A 19,153-nucleotide genomic window follows, 5' to 3' on the forward strand; every position below is an offset into this window, starting at 1 on the left:
AGATTCAAGCAGAAAGCAGCAACAGAAATTAAGACACAAGGAAAATAAATACTGAAGAGAGTATACTGGGCAAGATTAAACTGCTTGAAGACAGACAGTCAAAAGCATGTTAATGAAAGATGATACATTGACCATAATCTTCACCCAATCTCGGCAAAGACTCTTTTCCCATGTTAGTGCTATTTCATCAAAACATTGAGGCCATTCAGCCTATCAAGTCTGCACTGATGCTCCAAAAGAGCATCCCACCCTATGCCCATAACCAAGTATTTGTGATGACTAACCCAACTAACCTGCACATCTTTGGACCGTGGGAGGAAACCGGAGCACCCAGAGGAAACCCACACAGACAGTTGCCCAAGGCTGGAATCAAACCAGAGTCCCTGGCGCTGAGACACAACAGTGCTAGCCACTGAGCCACCATGCCACTCACAAGATTAAGCATTCAAAGCAACTTTAGTAATGTCACAGATCCTTTGTCCTAAAACTTGGCTTGACAGCTTAAAACAAAAATTGCGATGAGATCTCAGCAAAATTGGTGTATGTTTTCCCACAAATTTCCTTCAACAGTGAGCCATTGACGAACTGGCGTTACAGGGTAGGTCAGGGTGTTGTTCAGCTCTGGAGATGATTTTCATTCTGAAGCTTTTCGCATTGCTGTTTGGGAAGGACTGGAAATGGTAGAGTGAAGGTAAGGTACTTTAGTGTTTTTACTCCATACGTGCATTAAAATAGAGGAACTGGGTGCAAAATTAAAAACCTATAAACTAAAAACTTCATTCAAGATGCAGGCATCAAGTCTAAGCAGATGGACGTGATAGGGTTGAGCTAAAGTGGAAGCACTAATAAAGTGCAGTGCCTCTGTAGGGCTGCAGTTTCTCAGCTTTCCTTCAAGATCTAATTTTGTGTCAAGACATATACTTTTCCACAGTAAAAGTTAAACACAAATCTCATCCTTATTATAGTGCTCTCAGCGTTAATGATTAGTTACAAAGTTACTGCAATTACACTAAACAATATTCAATAAAATTGAGATCCAACTACATGTAAAGCATTGAAATCTATTTGCAAAGATCGCAATGTACTGCAAATGGACACCAATTCCACACAAGCCAGAGGCTTTGAATTTCTTTTTTAAAATTAATTACAGTTTGTGGGAGGTTCTGTTTAGGCCAGCATTTATTGCCCATCTCTAACTGCCCTGACTGCAGTTAAGAGTCAACACACTACACCCCACGAGCGTGGAGTCACATGTCAGGCAGTATTCAGATTTCCTTCCCTGAGGGAATTTGTGAACCAGATGGGTTTCCCCAACAATCGACAATGATTCTTGGTCATCCTTAGACTTATAATGCCAATTTTTAATTGAATTTAAAATGCCACCATCTGCCACGGTGGGATTTGAGCCGAGATTCCCAGAACATGAGCCAAGTTTCTAGATTAACACTCCAACGATAGCACCACGAGGTCATTGCCTCCCGAACAAACAGAAATGCAATAAAAGGGGCCACTGGCATGTATAACGACTGGGATAATATCCACTTGGTTAGCTAAGTGCAGTTGAAGAACACACGGTTTCTAGGAACTCCCTTTTGGATGTACCTACAACAGCTGCTCACCGCCACATTCTGTAGGGCAGTCAGGGGTGGGCAAATTCTAACCTTATCAACGATGTCCGCGTCTTGCGAAAGGAAAAGCAAGTTTCAATTGGGCAAATGGTTCATTTGTTAATGTGAGTGAATGCAGTCGATCTCCAGGAGTTCAAAACTTCATGTCAAGAGATGGTACTTCCAACAATGTAGAACTAGGCACAGCATTAAAGAAAATCTAATGCATTTTAAGTCCTTGAGTGGGACTTGAACGCCACTGGAGGAAGGCTAACAGTCCACTTACTAGGTTATGCAAGTGTATAGCTGGAAGTGACTTTAATAAAGAAAGAGAGAGATTTCTAATGGAATTAAGTTAATGGGGCTGAGGATATGTAAGCACTAGTAAATACAGTGAACAGCATGCATGTTTATTAAGGCCTTCTGCACACAGGACACCTATTGCTTAAAGTTGAAGACACCTGGAATATGGCGATCTCTTCAAATTGAAGAAATCAAGATGACCCATTTCTGTTTTGCCCAAACATTTGGGTAGATCTGGTATATTCTGGTCATAATCAGAGGTTTGTCTTACACACTACCAGTACTTATGTGCTGTTCTAATTATAAATCTGACCTTGCAAAAGCCCGTACAGCAACACAGTCTAACACAGGACAATCATAGTTTAGCTTCAACCCAAATTCTCAGTAACTAAACTGGCCTTGTTGGGTTAGAAGGACTGAAGCCTCAAAACTCCCCTCCCTATAGCCAGAGACTGGTCTGCAATACCTTACACATCAAGAACAGTTCATCACTGTCCTTCAAGTGGAATTTCTAAAACAAGATGGAAAAAAGGCAATTAATGTCACTTTTCTTTAAAAAAAAGAGGTGGAAGAGTTGGTAACCAGCACACAACCAAATCCACTGCCTAACAAGAATAATTACTGTCAGATACTAAAACACAAAATAGCAAACAAGTAACTACATACTCCACCTAGTCAATACAAAACTCTCAGCCATCATCATCTTTGTTACAAAGTGACTGAACCTTGCTCCGTTTATTCAAGTTTCACTTCAGGCGATAGCATGCATCGCTGTAATTCAACCAAAGTGCCACTCAGTCAGAATGCTTTACTAAAGGAAGAGAAGAATGCCAAACAGACAGCAAAGGTTTAGGGAAGAGATAGATGTTTAAGATTCTTTACAAACAAAAAAGCTAAAGGACCACAATTTAAACATGCCCAGGAATAAGTTTCCAGAAAGTAGGCACACTGGAAAAAAGGCTATCATCCAAAAACAGACAAAAGATGAAATCAAAGCTGAAGGTGAGGCCAAAGCAGATATTGGAAATAGTTCAGATAAGATGCATCAGTGGCACAAAGAAATTTGAAAATGAACAAGATGAAATTGCTACCTGAAACGCTGGAAACTTTGCATCCCAATAAGAACAAAAAATTCATATAGAAAAGAACTTCAATGCAACACAGGACTCAGACTATGAATAATTCAACTAACCAAAGTTTGCAAAAAGATAAAGCGTTTCAAGGGCAGTTCCAGGAAAAGTCTGGAAGCAAGCCAGTTCCATGTCTTTTAAAATGAAAAGAAATTAGTCAGGAACGCTGGATAGTGAAACCAAGAAGGGAAACATGGAAATTTGAATTAAATAGCTTGTATCCAGAATCAAAGATGACCAAAATCATGCAAAATTCCCACATCAGGACTTCATTAGTAAGTAGCAAAATTTATAGAGGGCAATCATTTAAGCACATTTCTTAACTTCCCACCACTTCCAGTAACGTTAATATTAACAAACCGAAGTTCTGTTGTACCTACACTCCCCCTCTGTTGGAGCCCCATGCACAGAATTCTATTGCACCTGCTGCTAATTCATAAATCATACTGTATTTATTACAGCAGGATGTACATACTGCACATTAACATTTCATTCACAATTACACAGTTTAAAATTACAATACAAAGCCTGACACTTTTCCTTCGAGAATTAGGTTTGTACTCTGATCATAATGGATTCGTGGAGTTTGAGAACATGTACTGCTTGTTGTTGCACTGTTCCACATTGTACTGTTAAGAGAAATAGGCAATAGTCATCACAGTACAGTATCTGGAAATGGAATATGGTTACTACTCCGTACTGGTGCCCTAAAACAGTTAAACAGAGCAAATCATGTATAAAGTTGTATTTTTAAGCAGAAAGGCTTTGACTTTTCCATAAGACACAGGAGTGGAAGTAAGGCCATTTGGCCCATCAAGTCCACTCTGCCATTTAAATCATGGCTGATGGGCATTTCAACTCCACTACCCTGCACTCTCCCCGTAGCCCTTGATTCCTTGCAAGATCAAGAATTTGTCGATCTCTGCCTTGAAGGCATCTGACATCCCGGCCTCCACTGCACCCTGTGGCAATGAATTCCACAAGTCCACCACTCTCTGGCTGAAGAAATGTCGTCTCATTTCCAATTTCTCAATTATTTTTCAACCAACAGACAACCAACTTAGAGAAATAATGAAACTGATGTAAATTCTCCAACGTTTACAATGAACAGAACGTCAAGAAACGTTTACAAAACATCTGGAATAATTTCTGAATTTGAACTCGTGTAATGATAGAGTAAATGCGATTGATGTGTAGAGACCAATGGCCACAGGTTTGATTATCTAAGAACATGATAGAAAAAAAAGAGAAAACCTCCAAACTGGTATGAAAATTGTTTATTTCCCCTCTGCACAATACAGTTAATTGTTTTATTCACGTTATCCTAAGCCCTTACAATAAGAAAAAAAACTCAAAGTAACACAATGAGTTACAATATACCCCGTTCACCACAGAGATATGGGTTCAAACCTAGCCCAAAAATAGGATTGAAGTAGTCTCCATTCCACTCCCAGCGCACGTCAATTCACCAACAGGTCACAGCTTGCAGTTGTAACAACCGTTTAATCAGGTATTACACTAAACACAAGAAAAGTCCACAGTAGCGCACTGCAGTAATGTAACCATAAAGTTTTCCATAAAGACAGCCCTATTGGGAATGAAGTGAAGGAATTGTACCAAAGCATGCAGCAAATCTTATCTTTCAGAGGCCTGTGTGCACAGTTGTGGGTGCCATATTATAGAAAGGATGCTAATGCAATGGAAAGAGTGGCTTCAATGAATAACACAAGGAATGAGAAACACAATTGAGAATAGATTGAAGCTGGAATGTTTCTCCTTGGACAGATGACAGCTGAGGGGGCTTACGTTAGAGAATCGGGAGTGGGCTGGAGAGAGTAGATAGAAGTCATTATTCCCACTTGTAAAAGAACAGAGGCCATAACTTTAAATTGACGTACAAAAGAAGGAAGGGCGTGGTGATAAAAGAAATGTTTTCATTCAGCAAGGAGTTAGGATGTCTGGAAATGTGATGGAAGCAGGTTCAACCAAGACATTCAAGAGGGCATGAGATGTCAATATGGATAGAAATGTTGTGCAAGGGTACAAGGTAGGCCCTGAGTAATGCTGCTCATTTGAGGAATCAGTGTAGGGACAATGGGCTGAGTGGCCTCCTTCTGTGCCATAACAATTCTGTGATTCTGTCCTCTTTTCCTGTCCACATTTATCACCCCTTTCGCATCTCCTCCTCACTGCTCTTTAGATTCCTTTCAGCATTGGTCTGTGCCAGGCCATCTGATTAATGCAGGTTACTGTCTGTGTGGAGTTTGCCCGTTCTCCCCGTGTCTGCGTGGGTTTTCTCTGGGTGCTGCGGTTTCCTCCCATGGTCCAAAGATATGAAGGCTAGGTGGATTGGCCATGGGAAATTGCTCATAGCGTTCAGGGATGTGTAGGTTAGGTGGACTGGCCATGGGAAATGCGGGGCTACAGTACAGGGTGGGATGCTCCGAGGGTCAGTGCAGTCTCAGAAGACTGAATGGCCCCTATCTGTACTGGATGGATCTTATGAAGAAGGTTGGAAACCCCAGAATTGGAGAGCCACATGCCTAAGGAGAGCCAGGTGAATTAAGTGTAGATTGCTGGAGTGGGTGTGTGGGCTGACAGTGCAGAATGAGATTTGAAACAGGAAGCTGGTGTAGGTAGGAGGGAGAAGAGGGAAGATTGTGGGGGTGTGGGAGGGTGGTTTGTTTGCACTGGTTGTTGGATACACTCCTGTAACTCCTAACCCACAACCAGAGTGCTGGAAAAGGCACTTAACACAAATGATTAAACCAATTCCCCTCCTTCAGGCTGCCCGGGAAATCTGGCTGCCTGTGGTTAAGGATAGAAAATTAAGACAATTTCTTAAAAGAATATTTAAAATGACTGCAAGTGTATTGGTTTCCTATGACTAATCCCTTTTCCAGATGAATTTCACAAACTTAAGTCACCACATTTTGCTCTGTCTTTTACATATGGGAAAGTTCCTTCCCAATAAAAAGCTTAACTACCATTTGATAAACATTTCTAACTCCAACACCTTTGAAGGATAACGTGACCCATCATGAACTTAAAACACCGACTGGTAAATAATACCAACAATAAAAGAGAACATCAAGGAGTGCTTAATGAACACATAATATTAATGCTCCACAGAATTGCTGACACGAGCAGGCAGTTAACAGCAGGTAGTTAGAAACTTTATTGATAGCAAGGAGCTTTCTTTGATGCATTACATTACATTACAAAACAAGAAAACCCACTTTCAAAACCATTACACTTAAAACCGTTCAATGCAATCAGTGATCCTTATGGCACAGACAAAAGTTAGACTCAATCCAACCCTACAATAATTAATCTGCTTATAGCTTGATCATTGCAATGAGTCCCGAGGACTCACACACGGAAAGTGACAGCAATTTCTAACAATTGCACAAGACTGGTTAAAAACAGAAATGCAAGATATGCTGCTTCTCCAAAACGTTTATCATCCAATTTACCAGTCAAATGTATAGGCTGGTAAAGTTTCAATTCCTACCGCATGGATACAGATGGTAGTCAAAGGCTACAAAACCTGTCCTTAATTATCCTTCAAACAGCATGGGGGAAACTATCAAACAAACCAGCCGGCATTGCAAATTCATTTTTATAGGCATGCCATTGCTCTCTTTCCATTGTAATTATTGCAGATTTGCTTTCAAGTTACTTAATATTTACAGTCTCAAAACTTTTGCTTCTGTTAATCCGTTTGTTCTTTCTCTCTCACTATCTAATTTTGCATTGAATTTAGAATTCCAATCACCTCGTCCAGACTATGCACTGTTCAGGAATACCTTTCTAGTCTGGTCAGTTAAAAGATGTGCAATTCTGTATCCTGATGATTATAGGCTTCAAATATCTAGAGCAGACCGTCCCAAAATGTGGTTAAGGATATTGTGACTCTACTTCGAGGCTTAAACTATCATGTGAAAACGGGCAGTTGCGGGGACTTGGCGGGGGGGGGGGAGGTGGAGGAGAAGAGGTGGAATGATAGGGGGAGGAGAGGAGGGGGGAAAAAGGAAATAAAAAGCTACACGGAGCTCCAAAATTTCAGTTCGTAGTCTTCAGGAAGCCCTGCTCCAGATGGCGCTATTTTTGTGATGGATAATTGACAGGAAGATAAAAACCTAGAGAAATCTTACATCTAAAAACAAGTCAGCTCATGTTCAGAACACACTCTGATGCAGCTTTAAAGAGAGGAGCGTGTACCATCATATTAACAGTCAGCCTGATGGGCTCAGAAATTGCTAGATCAAGAAGAGTTCCACTTAATTCACCTTGTTGCACCCTGAAGCTTGTATGGTGGAACAGCTGATGACAAATGAGAATAATCAACTTCAAGTCCACAACCCTCACTTTGGCAACACACTGCCAAAGTTCTGTTCCCCTCTAGATTAAATCTCAAATTACTCACGACATCCTGAAATTAATCTAGTTAGCCACTTGAATGAATCAACACACTACCTTCTGCCAAGGAAGCCTGTTACACAAATTTACATTTCAGTCAAAATAATATTCCTAGGGATTAGTTTTGAGATTAGCCTGCTCAAACACAAGTCATGCCTGCGGGTTATACTGTTCTGGAGAAGATGAAATGTCTGAATTGGAATCTTTTTAGGATTCTAAAAACGCACAGAAGATATCCTGTAGTAGATTTTACTGTAGACGCTTGCAATTTGATTGCCATCATTGACTGAACTTGCATACAATAGAAAACTATCATGCTTTGGCTCCTAGCTTCAAACAATTCAATAATTATTTTTTTCCCCTAATTAGATAGATTCCTAAACATCCGATTGTAATGGGCAAGGTTTACAGTCTCCCGGCCAGTACCAGCCCTTAGTTCATCTTGAGAGTATTGTAAAATATCTCCAGTGATTCTTACTTGCTTCCTCTTCAGTACCAGCCCTTCCAAAGCATCTGAGAAGTTTTACTTAAATACCAGGTCCACTTCCTGACCACCATCAAGCTTTTATTCCTCAGTCTTCAAAGAAACTGCTAAATTAGATAGCCAAAGCATTCAGTCTATATTGACTACCCTTTTGCTCATTTTATCTCATTGAGATATTCATTCATAGTGTCATCTTTAATAAGTATTTCTTTAGCTTTATGTGTCGTGGACAATTTGTCTGTAGCTCCCTGGGCTATTGTTGAAAAAAGGAATTAATCAGAGATAATAAAATGTGAGGCTGGATGAACACAGCAGGCCAAACAGCATCTCAGGAGCACAAAAGCTGACGTTTCGGGCCTAGACCCTTCATCAGAGAGGGGGATGGGGGGAGGGAACTGGAATAAATAGGGAGAGAGGGGGAGGCGGACCGAAGATGGAGAGTAAAGAAGATAGGTGGAGAGGGTGTAGGTGGGGAGGTAGGGAGGGGATAGGTCAGTCCAGGGAAGACGGACAGGTCAAGGAGGTGGGATGAGGTTAGTAGGTAGCTGGGGGTGCGGCTTGGGGTGGGAGGAAGGGATGGGTGAGAGGAAGAACCGGTTAGGGAGGCAGAGACAGGTTGGACTGGTTTTGGGATGCAGTGGGTGGGGGGGAAGAGCTGGGCTGGTTGTGTGGTGCAGTGGGGGGAGGGGGATGAACTGGGCTGGTTGAGGGATGCAGTGGGGGAAGGGGAGATTTTGAAACTGGTGAAGTCCACATTGATACCATATGGCTGCAGGGTTCCCAGGCGGAATATGAGTTGCTGTTCTTGCAACCTTCGGGTGGCATCATTGTGGCAGTGCAGGAGGCCCATGATGGACATGTCATCAAGAGAATGGGAGGGGGAGTGGAAATGGTTTGCGACTGGGAGGTGCAGTTGTTTGTTGCGAACTGAGCGGAGGTGTTCTGCAAAGCGGTCCCCAAGCCTCCGCTTGGTTTCCCCAATGTAGAGAAAGCCGCACCGGGTACAGTGGATGCAGTATACCACATTGGCAGATGTGCAGGTGAACCTCTGCTTAATGTGGAATGTCATCTTGGGGCCTGGGATGGGGGTGAGGGAGGAGGTGTGGGGACAAGTGTAGCATTTCCTGCGGTTGCAGGGGAAGGTGCCGGGTGTGGTGGGGTTGGAGGGCAGTGTGGAGCGAACAAGGGAGTCACGGAGAGAGTGGTCTCTCCGGAAAGCAGACAGGGGTGGGGATGGAAAAATGTCTTGGGTGGTGGGGTCGGATTGTAAATGGCGGAAGTGTCGGAGGATAATGCGTTGTATCCGGAGGTTGGTAGGGTGGTGTGTGAGAACGAGGGGGATCCTCTTGGGGCGGTTGTGGCGGGGGCGGGGTGTGAGGGATGTGTCGCGGGAAATGCGGGAGACGCGGTCAAGGGCGTTCTCAATCACCGTGGGGGGGAAGCTGGTTGCCTGAGATGGAGACTGGAGACCTGTGTAGGTGCGGAAGATGGACTGTTCCACGTAACCTACAAAGAGGCAGGCATAGCTGGGGCCCATGCGGGTGCCCATGGCCACCCCCTTAGTCTGTAGGAGGTGGGAGGAGTCAAAAGAGAAGTTGTTGAGTGTGAGGACGAGTTCCGCTAGGCGGATGAGAGTGTCGGTGGAGGGGGCCTGGTCGGGCCTGCGGGACAGGAAGAAGCGGAGGGCCTTGAGGCCATCTCCATGCGGAATGCAGGTGTACAGGGACTGGACGTCCATGGTGAATATGAGGTGTTGGGGGCCAGGGAATTGGAAGTCCTGGAGGAGGTGGAGGGCGTGGGTGGTGTCACGGACATAGGTGGGGAGTTCCTGGACCAAAGGGGAGAAAATGGAGTCCAGATAGGTGGAGATGAGTTCGGTGGGGCAGGAGCAGGCTGAGACGATGGGTCGACCAGGGCAGGCAGGCATGGGCCCCAGCTATGCCTGCCTCTTTGTAGGTTACGTGGAACAGTCCATCTTCCGCACCTACACAGGCCCCAAACCCCACCTCTTCCTCCGGTACATTGATGACTGTATCGGCGCCGCCTCTTGCTCCCCAGAGGAGCTCGAACAGTTCATCCACTTCACCAACACCTTCCACCCCAACCTTCAGTTCACCTGGGCCATCTCCAGCACATCCCTCACCTTCCTGGACCTCTCAGTCTCCATCTCAGGCAACCAGCTTGTAACTGATGTCCATTTCAAGCCCACCAACTCCCACAGCTACCTAGAATACACCTCCTCCCACCCACCCTCCTGCAAAAATTCCATCCCCTATTCCCAATTCCTCCGCATCTGCTCCCACGATAAGACATTCCACTCCCGCACATCCCAGATGTCCAAGTTCTTTAAGGACCGCAACTTCCCCCCCCACGGTGATTGAGAACGCCCTTGACCGCGTCTCCCGCATTTCCCGCGACACATCCCTCACACCCCGCCCCCGCCACAACCGCCCCAAGAGGATCCCCCTCGTTCTCACACACCACCCTACCAACCTCCGGATACAACGCATTATCCTCCGACACTTCCGCCATTTACAATCCGACCCCACCACCCAAGACATTTTTCCATCCCCACCCCTGTCTGCTTTCCGGAGAGACCACTCTCTCCGTGACTCCCTTGTTCGCTCCACACTGCCCTCCAACCCCACCACACCCGGCACCTTCCCCTGCAACCGCAGGAAATGCTACACTTGTCCCCACACCTCCTCCCTCACCCCCATCCCAGGCCCCAAGATGACATTCCACATTAAGCAGAGGTTCACCTGCACATCTGCCAATGTGGTATACTGCATCCACTGTACCCGGTGCGGCTTTCTCTACATTGGGGAAACCAAGCGGAGGCTTGGGGACCGCTTTGCAGAACACCTCCGCTCAGTTCGCAACAAACAACTGCACCTCCCAGTCGCAAACCATTTCCACTCCCCCTCCCATTCTCTTGATGACATGTCCATCATGGGCCTCCTGCACTGCCACAATGATGCCACCCGAAGGTTGCAGGAACAGCAACTCATATTCCGCCTGGGAACCCTGCAGCCATATGGTATCAATGTGGACTTCACCAGTTTCAAAATCTCCCCTTCCCCCACTGCATCCCTCAACCAGCCCAGTTCATCCCCTCCCCCCACTGCACCACACAACCAGCCCAGCTCTTCCCCCCCACCCACTGCATCCCAAAACCAGTCCAACCTGTCTCTGCCTCCCTAACCGGTTCTTCCTCTCACCCATCCCTTCCTCCCACCCCAAGCCGCACCCCCAGCTACCTACTAACCTCATCCCACCTCCTTGACCTGTCCGTCTTCCCTGGACTGACCTATCCCCTCCCTACCTCCCCACCTACACCCTCTCCACCTATCTTCTTTACTCTCCATCTTCGGTCCGCCTCCCCCTCTCTCCCTATTTATTCCAGTTCCCTCCCCCCATCCCCCTCTCTGATGAAGGGTCTAGGCCCGAAACGTCAGCTTTTGTGCTCCTGAGATGCTGCTTGGCCTGCTGTGTTCATCCAGCCTCACATTTTATTATCTTGGAATCTCCAGCATCTGCAGTTCCCATTATCTCTGATATTAATCAGAGATACACCTGCACTCCTCATGCCCACACAGTCTTGCAGTGTTCAGTAATTTCTGAACAACACATTCACCAATTTCCTCGAAAATAGAACAAAGAACTATGGATGCTAGGTGCCTGAAACAAATAAACAAATTGCTCCACAGATGCCGCCAGACCTCCTGAGTTTCTCTCGCAATTTGTTCTTGTTTCCTCTCCTTCCTCCCCACTTCTCAGAAGCATCTTATCCATTCCCTGATGTATACTTTTTTTGGACAGCTATTTAATAATCAAACAGGGAGCAAAACGTGCTCAGTGTCACAACATACTTTTGTACTGCCTTCTGCTTTTTGACATGACGAATGTCTTTAAGGTTATGAAAAGTTCTGATAGGGAGGTTTTCACTTGAAGAGGGGATCAAGCTGATGGGCCATAAATTTAAAATGGAACTATTAAATCCAATAGGGCATTCAGGAGAATGATAACATTAATCAGAATGGTGACAATGCAAACATGTTGTCAGGAGGAGTGGTTAAAGCAAACAGGATAGATGCATTTAAAAAGGAAGTTGTATGTAACATAGAATCCCTAGAGTGTGGAAACATGTCATTTGGCCCATCAAGTCCATACCACCCTGCTGAAGAGCACTGCACCCATTCCCATCCACCCCCCACTACCCTGCAACCCTGCATTTCCCATAACCAAACCACCTGGCGTGGGCATCTTTGGACTGTGGGAGGAAACTCACGCAGACACGGGGAGAATGTGCAAACTCTACACTGGGGGGCTGGGGGGGAACAGAAGAAACGGCTGTAACAATAGATTAAATGGAGAAAAGTAGGTGGACACTTGCTTGAAGCACAATAGACTGATTTTGACTATTTCGGTCCATCTCTACGCCATACATTCTAAACCAAAATCCGAAGTTGTTATGATTCAAACTGTTTCTCTCTCCACAGTTGCTGTCAGATCCCAGTGTTCCCACCAATCTCTATTTGTAGCTTATCTCACTTCTCCAGTGATGGCTACTCTCCGAAAGTTTGCTTTCCCCAAAGTTAGGTTTCCCTTTCAAATTTACAGGGCACAGGAGTCACAGCAAGATCAGTAATTATTGTATGTCCCTCATTCAGAGTTGAGAGAGCCTTATAAAGGCCATTTCACAGGACAATGAACTTTGCCTGCAGGTGTGAAATCAACCTGTGGGCCAGATCAGTTAAAACAGCACATTTTCTTCCCAAAAGCAAGATTAGCGAATGACGTGGTTTTAAGAGATAATTTCATGGACACCTGTTACTGATGTTTTATCATTCCAGATTTAATTAATTCAATTGAAATTCCCAACTGCGATTCTGGGATTTAAACTCGCGTTGCTGCATAATTAGCCCAGACCCCTAGATTGTTTAGCTATGCATTTATGCTACCATAGCGGCACCAATAGAACACATTTGTAAAGGAAATACATACATAGTAGTAGTTACAACCCCCCCCCCCCCCCCCCACACACAACCAAAGAGGAAAACAAACTAAAAATACAGGAAAACACGAGTGAAGTTGTTGGGATGGTCTATGCACATTGTGCAAACAGAATGCACTTCAGGCATCCAATAAAATCACTCAAGTCGTTGATACAACTCAACTACGCCTGAAGCACTTCAGCTATTCGCCTGGCGTCAGTCCACATGCGGTCTGTCAACCATTGATGCTCAACGTATACGTCCCATGGACTGCTTTTAGCAAACAAGGAACAACAGTTTTGCTTAAAACAAGGCATTAAGACCGTCATCGTGTTACAGAACAAGACGACAGGCAAAGTCCACTTGTGAGAAACACCCTCCAACCATTCACAACAAGTCTATCCAATGGAACACCAGAAAGAAACGTGCTTTGTAGCAATGATAGCGAGATGTTTCACGAACACGAAATTTAGAAAGTTTTTAAAAGGTCAGACATAAATCACATCACTGCCATCCACTTTTCTTCGAACCTAGCTGAAACATTTTAACAATAAAGGTCCCCCTCAGAAAACACTGGGAGTAACATTTGGATTGCTGCAGAACTATTCGAGCTGGTTAAATTGTTCCGAACTCATCATTAATGGGCAGCACCTCTCGCACAATAAAAGACTCTGTGAATCCTGCCCCAACTCTGAATGAGCAGCAAACTTGCCAGAAACAGGGAGCAACAGTGGATTAGAGGCACGGACCGGAGGCAATACTGACTCCCTCTAGGTCTCTCCCCCGACTCCCACAGTACCGGGGGGGGGGGGGTTATTAGCTGCTGGCAGGGTATTCCCCGACCCCCTCACTCAGTGTTCAGGCAGGAGCGCGAATCCCACCGGGAAGGCAATGTACGCCCACCACTTCCTGCAACAAATCCACGGCGGAGCACCGACTCCGGGATCAGGATCAGGATTGATTTTGGGACTGGAACAGGGCCGGGATTGGGACTGGGACTGGGACTGGGACTGCCAATGGAATGAAGCGGGTGGATCGTCCCGGCGAGCTCACCTTGCAGCAGCGTGCGTCTCTGTCTCCCTCCCTCCCTCTTCCCCCCCGGCGCCGGGGCTCGGTGCGGACCGCTGCCTGTGCCTGTGTCCCCGGGCCGCCTTCAAACGCAGAACCTCAGCAACATCTGATCCCGCTTCCCTGACGTCAGGCGGTTAGTTACTAAAAAGGTTCCAGCCAAAACTTCAAATAACTTCCGCAATGCTTAAAGGGGCTGGTCCTCGCACACTTTATTTCTCAGCCGATACAAATCAGCTCCTGGCCCTGAGGGAGCTGCTGCCCCTCACAGTAACACACACACACTAACAGGACTGTACCGGGCATCACTTCTCCCCTTCCCGTTTATTTTCGTCACGGGTCGCTTCCCTATCATGACACAATTGCATCTGGAATTTTGTGATCTTTGGATGGGGATTTATTTTTCAAAAATTGGAAAAACTCTTGACAGAAACCAATGATGCAAACACAAATTGCCAAGCCTGCAATGTGAGAGAGTGGTTAGTGCTGGGGGAGAGCAGTGGCCTTGTAATAGCATCATGCCATGGAAAATACCATGGCTCAACAGCCACAAAAGCGACCAAGGGTTTAAATTATTGTAAAATTAGGATCACTAATGGCCTTTAGGGAAGACCAAATATTATCCCGACCTAGTTGACCAGTGTTGAGCAGAGCAGTGTCTCCAGTGTCCAGTGGGTCAGCATCAGCAGTGTCCTGTGGCTCAACATCTGCAGTGTTTAGTGGGTCAGTGCCTGCAGTGTCCAGTGGCTCAGCATCTGCAGTGTCCAGTGGCTCAGCATCTGCAGTGCCCAGTGGGTCAGCGTCAGCAGTGTCCAGTGAGTCAGCATCAGCAGTGTCCTGTGGCTCATCATCTGCAGTGTCCAGTGGGTCAACATCAGCAGTGTCCTGTGGCTCAACATCAGTGTCCAGTGGGTCAGTGGCGGCAGTGTCCGGTGGGCAGCATCTGCAATGTGGAGTGTGCAGTATGTACTGCGTCTCCAGTTGGATAGTGTCTACTTTGTGGAGTATACACTGTCCACAGTGTCAAGTGGGACACTGTCTAGAGTGCGTAGTGTCTACAATGTGGAGTGGGTGTGTGTCTGCAGTGTGGAGTGGGTGTGTGATTACACTGTCAAGTGGACGTGTGTTTACAGTGTGGAGGAACTTCACAGCCAGTGATTTGTTGAAGTCTCCAGGTTTGCTCTCTGACTTCCAGGGAATTTTCAGTGTCCAGTTCCGACAGCATGGTTGTTAAGATAGGAAGCTGAACATTAACGAAGTGAGCTGTGCTGTTAAAGAGGTGTTTAACAAGCAATAATTCCCTTTTATTGTCAACCCAGCACTGTCTAGCAAGGACCTCAACACTTCGCCCAACAAATGCATAAAAGATGCAGTGAATTGCACCCAATGTTAGTGGGGACCTCATCAGACTTCTCGTAATTCTGACACAAATCTTGCCGTAGCCGTCATCTTACAGGCCCTCATAAAAGAACCTGCAGAGAGACAGCAAAAGATTACATGAAAGGGCATAAATGTGGATGGTGGAACATAATGTTGAAAAACATGAGGCTATACGCTTCGGCAAGAATCAAGGAGCTGAATATTATTTGCGTGTCAAAAGACTGCAGAAAGCTGCAACACAGAGTGAGTTGGGTGTCCCCATACCTACGCTGCAAAAAGCTGTTGTAAAATTCAGCAGGTGATTGGGAAGGCAAATGGAATGGGCAAATGGAATGTTGGCCTTTATTGCAAAGGGAAAGGAGTATAAAAAGAAGGCAAGTTTTGTTAAAGCCACACAAGGCAGAACTCAGACAATAGTTGGAATGGTGTGAACTGTTTCGGCCTCCTTATTCAAGGAAAGATTACTGGCCCTGGAGTCAGTGGTTCATTAGTCTTATCCCAGGTATGCAGCAAAGCACATCTATATTTTATTTCCTTAAGTGCAGATTTCAAGGTTCATGAATGGCAGGGACTTCTGGAGCCAGAAGTCAACGTTGTAATCTATGTCAGCATGCCAATCACCGTGCAAGAACATCAGAGCAGCTGCACAGTTTGGAGGGAATGTTGGTGTGGAGGGATTGCCTAATGATGAAAGTTTGAATAAGATGGGCCTGTACTCATCGGAGTTTAGAAGACTGAGAGGTGACCTTACTGAAACACACGTGATTCTTAGAGGATTTGAGAGGGTGGAAACATTGTTTCCCCTTGTGGGAGAGCCGAGGATCAAAGGTTATAATCTCAGACTAAGGGGTTGTATATTTAAGATAGAGATGAGGAAGGATTTCTTCTCTCAGTCAATTATGAATCTGTGCACTTCTTTACCACAGAGGGCTGTCAAGGCTGGATCATTACATTTAATCAAGGCTGGGATAGACAGATTTTTAATCAGTAAGGTAATCAAATCTTACAGGCAAAATGCAGGAAAGTGGGTTTGAAGATTACCAGATCAGCTAATAATCTCATTGAATGTCAGAAGCCGACTCAATGGGCCGAATGTCCTACTTTTGCTCCAATGCCTTATGGCCTTTGTAAGATTCAGAGAGCACATGGAATCATGCTGTGAAACATGCTGTTTTCTCTGTACGTTTATGACTTGGATGAGCATGTGGAAGGTACAATTAATAATTTTGCCGGTGACACAAAAATTGATAGTGCTGTTGATTGTGGGAATGATGGTCTTACACCACAATCTGATATTGATCAGCTGGTAAATTGGGCAGAACAATGACAGATGGAATTTAATCCTGATAAATGTGAGGTGATGTGTGTTAGGAAGTCTTACAAGTGAAGGATTTACACAATGAATATTGGCCTGGAGGTAGTACTAAGGAACAGAGGAACCTTGGTGGACAAGTCCATAGATCCCTGAAGGTGTCAATGCAGGTAGACAGGGTGGTGAAGAAGGCATATGGGTTGCTTGCCTTCATTAATTGGGGGTATAGAATAGAGGAACAAGGAAGCCTTGTTTCAACTTTATAAAACATTCCTTGAGACACATATACTGTGCGCAGTTCTGTTCACCACACTATTGGAAGCATGTGATGGGACTGGAGATGGTGCATAGGAGATTCACCAGGAATCTGCCTGGAATGGAAAGTCTCAATTATGAGGAAAGACTGGATGGGCTGGGTTTGTTTTCACTGGAGCACAGAAGGCTGAGGGGATGGGAATTTGATTGAGATATATAAAATTATGAGAGGCATAGACTGAGTAGATCATGAGAATCCTTTCCCCATGGCAGACATGTCTAAGACCAGAGGGCACAAACTTAATGCAGTAGCAAGTGGTTTAGATGGGACTTGAGGAAATATTTTCACCCAGAAGGTAGTAGAAATATGGCATGTGCTGCCTGAGACGATGATGGTGACAGACACTTTCACACTATTTCAGAAGCATTTAGACAAGCAATTAAAATGTCAGGACATATTAATCTATGGATCCAGCGCAGGTAGTGCGATTAGTGTAGTTTGATGTTTGCTGGTCGACATAGACAATGTGTCTCAAAGGGCTAGTTCGTTCGCTGTATGACTCGCTCTAACTCTAGCATTCCTCATTGATAAAAAGCCAATGAGTTGTTCAGTGATAAGGCAGGTGGTTTTGCTCGGATTGTGCAAGGGAATTCTTTCAGATATCTTTAATATTCTCTCGGAATCCAGTCTTCTGGAAGGATATTTTTCACCGGGGTGTTTTCTTTTGATGGGCGTGGGGGTTGACAGAGTGTAAAACTGATCCATTGTTCCCCTACAGTGGTCCCTCATGGAGGTATAGCTTCAATAGCACTCAGAAAACATTCCTCAAAGGTTCATGTTAAGATGGTGTGAGGGTCCTTCACAGTCACACTGATTTTTTTTTCCTTTATTCATGCATGGCTAGGCTGCATTTATTGCCCATCACTAATTGCCCAGAGGGCAGTTAAGAGTCAATCACATTACTGTGTGCCTGGAATCACATGTAGGCCAGATCCAGGTAGTGGGATTAGTGTCGTGAACCAGAGAAGTATTTCCCCCGAAAATGGATTAATGGTCATCATTAGACTCTTTACTCCAGATATTTATTGAATTCACATTCCACCATCTGCCATGGTGGGATTCAAACCCGGTCCCCAGAATGTTATCTGGGTCTCTGGATTAGCAGTCCAGTGACAATACCAATAGGCCATTGCGTCCCCTTCGGCTCAGATTCCTCAACCACGCACATTTTCAATACCCATTACTGAGGGACCATTAGCAGCAAGAACCCTGGCTCATTTTACACCGCTGTAAACTGGGGATACAACTTTACTATCGGCAAAGTTAATTCAGCCAGCACAGACCCAGATTGCACCAATAACAAAAACAGAACTTTTCTGATGCAAGTTCATTGACCTGAAACATTAAATCTGTTTCTTGCCAGATGTTGCTGAGAATATCCAACATTTTTTTTTCTCTGTTTCTATTCAGTTTTCAGCATCTGCAGTTTCCTGATTTTGACTGAGGGTCGCTTTCTCTCAGTGATAATAATGCCACTTAATGCAGTGTAATTATCCAATTGGGGAACAGACAGTGACAGGACATTCAACTATTAGGAAGAGAAGAGGCAAAGACTAATTTCAAAATATAGAAAGGCTTCAAACGGGTTTCTAGTCCAGGATTCCCCTAAGATTAGCAAGAAGGCTCAGTTCGCAGTTAGGAGGCCAAATGCAACATTAGCATTCGTTTCAAGAGGGCTAGAATACAGTCCAGAAATATACTACAGAATCTGCATAAGGCATTTGGAATGGTCAGACCACATTTGGAATATTGTGAGCAGTTTTGGGCCCCATATATAAGGATGGATGTGCTGGCGTTGGAGAAGATTCAGAGGAGGTTTACGTGAATGATCCCAGGGATGAGGGGGCTTGTCATTTGAGGAGTGATTGAGAACTCTGGATCCGTACTTGATGAGATTTAGAAGATGAGTGGTGATCCAATTGAAACTTACAGAATACCGAGATGGCTGGATAGAGTGAATGTGGAGAAGATGTTTCCACCAGTAAAAGAGACGAGGACCCGAGGGCGCAATCTCAGAGTGAAGGGATAATGCTTTACAACTGAGCTGCAGAGGAATTGCTTCAGCCAGAAGATGGTGAATCTGTAGAAGGCTGTGGATGCCGAGTCATTGAGTGTATTTAAAGACAGAGATGGA

The 19,153-nt window shown here is 45.1% G+C and overlaps 1 protein-coding gene across 1 annotated transcript in view; it reads right to left on the minus strand.

The window, feature by feature from the left end:
• The window catches only part of rhbdf1a (rhomboid 5 homolog 1a (Drosophila)), a 320,599-nt gene extending 306,576 nt beyond the window's left edge, over positions 1–14,023 (minus strand). Inside the window, exon 1 of the mRNA XM_059653890.1 lies at positions 13,997–14,023. The gene's annotated coding sequence lies outside the window, so the exon portion shown is untranslated. The remainder of the gene's footprint in view (positions 1–13,996) is intronic.
• Between the last annotated feature and the right edge of the window lie 5,130 nt (positions 14,024–19,153).

The sequence above is a fragment of the Stegostoma tigrinum genome, chromosome 23 (genome assembly GCF_030684315.1).
Source record: "Stegostoma tigrinum isolate sSteTig4 chromosome 23, sSteTig4.hap1, whole genome shotgun sequence".
In the NCBI taxonomy this organism is placed as follows: domain Eukaryota; kingdom Metazoa; phylum Chordata; class Chondrichthyes; order Orectolobiformes; family Stegostomatidae; genus Stegostoma; species Stegostoma tigrinum.